The following is a 2,042-nucleotide window of genomic DNA, read 5'->3' as shown; positions in this document are numbered from 1 at the left end:
ACGTCGGCCCGACTTGGCCGTTTTAGCCGATTCCGTCGTATTGGCTGCGGCGCCATGGTTTTCACCGTTACCCGACCAGCGCGCGCCCAGCCGACTGTACGCTCGGCGTCGTTGGACCTTCCGACGTCGGCCCGACTTGGCCGTTTTTAGCCGATTCCGTCGTATTGGCTGCGGCGCCATGGTTTTCACCGTTACCCGACCAGCGCGCGCCCACCTGATCAGACGCTCGGCGTCGTTGGACGTTTTCCGACGCGCCGGCCCGACTTGGCCGTTTTTAGCCGATTCCGTCGTATTGGCTGCGGCGCCATGGTTTTCACCGTTACCCGACCAGCGCGCGCCCACCCGACTGTACGCTCGGCGTCGTTGGACGTTTTCCGACGCCGGCCCGACTTAGCCGTTTTTAGCCGATTCCGTCGTATTGGCTGCGGCGCCATGGTTTTCACCGTTACCCGACCAGCGCGCGCCCACCCGACTGTACGCTCGGCGTCGTTGGACGTTTCCGACGCCCGGCCCGACTTAGCCGTTTTTAGCGATTCCGTCGTATTGGCTGCGGCGCCATATGGTTTTCACCGTTACCCGACCGACGCGCGCCCACTCTGATCAGACGCTTCGGCGTCGTTGGACGTTTTCGACGCCCGGCCCGACTTGGCGTTTTTAGCCGATTCCGTCGTATTGGCTGCGGCGCCATGGTTTTCACCGTTACCCGACCAGCGCCCACCATTCGATCAGACGCTCGGCGTCGTTGGACGTTTCCGACGTCGCCCCGACTTAGCCGTTGTTAGCCGGTTCCGTCGGATTGGCTGCGGCGCCATGGTTTTCAACGTTAACACACCAGCGCGCCCATCCGATTACGCTTCGGCGTCGTTGGACGTTTTTCCGACGTCGGCCCGAGTTGGCGTTTAGCCGATTCCGTCGTATTGGCTGCGGCGCCATGGTTTTCATCATTACCCGACCAGCGCGCGCCTATCCGATCAGACTTTCAGCGTCGTTGGACGTTTTCCGACGTCGGACCGACTTAGCCGTTTTTAGCCGATTCCGTCGTATTGGCTGCGGCGCCATGGTTTTCACCGTATCCCGACCGACGCGCGCCCATCCGACTGTACGCTCGGCGTCGTTGGACGTTTTCCGACGTCGGCCCGACCGTTTTTAGCCGATTCCGTCGTATTGGCTGCGGCGCCATGGTTTTCACCGTATCCCGACCAGCGCGCGCCCACCCGATTGTACGCTCCGTGTCGTTGGACGTTCCGACGTCGGCCCGACTTAGCCGTTTTCAGCCGGTACCGTCGTTTTGGCTGGCGCGCCATGGTTTTTCACCGTATCTCGACCGCCGCGCGCCCACCCGACTATAGTTCACCGTGTCGTTAGACGTTTTCCGACGTCGCCCCGACTTAGCCGTTTTCAGCCGGTACCGTCGTTTTGGCATGCGCGCCATGGTTTTTCACCGTATCTCGACCGCCGCGCGCCCACCCGACTATAGTTCACCGTGTCGTTAGACGATTTCCGACGTCGCCCCGACTTAGCCGTTTTAAGCCGGTACCGTCGTATTGGCTGCGGCGCCATGGTTTTCACCGTTACCCGACCAGCGCGCGCCCACCCGACTATAGTTCACCGTGTCGTTAGACGTTTTCCGACGTCGCCCCGACTTAGCCGTTTTCAGCCGGTACCGTCGTTTTGGCTGGCGCGCCATGGTTTTTCACCGTATCTCGACCGCCGCGCGTCCACCCGACTATAGTTCTCTGTGACGTTTGACGTTTTTTCACTGTATCACGAACGCCTCGCGCCATGGAGGTGCTACAGTTGTTTTCTGAAGTACATCAGTGTTACTTCTCGTGTCATGTTGGTATGATATTCCGTCTTTCCGCCATGTTTCTTTCAGGCAAATTTATTCACAATATTTGCAAGTGCCAAAACTATGATTCCCATGTTGCGAGCATACCTCTCTGGTTACCACGGCATTCTGGATTTGCACTAGTGCATCCAGATTCTTTGCAGACTTAGACGTCCATCCGGGACGGCCTTATGAATGCACGGATTATGAACTG

This window comes from Lolium perenne, unplaced genomic scaffold (genome assembly GCF_019359855.2).
Source record: "Lolium perenne isolate Kyuss_39 unplaced genomic scaffold, Kyuss_2.0 unplaced67, whole genome shotgun sequence".
NCBI classification, from domain to species: Eukaryota; Viridiplantae; Streptophyta; class Magnoliopsida; order Poales; family Poaceae; genus Lolium; species Lolium perenne.
The sequence above is the reverse complement of the archived record's forward strand: the minus strand, read 5'-3'. Positions refer to the sequence as shown.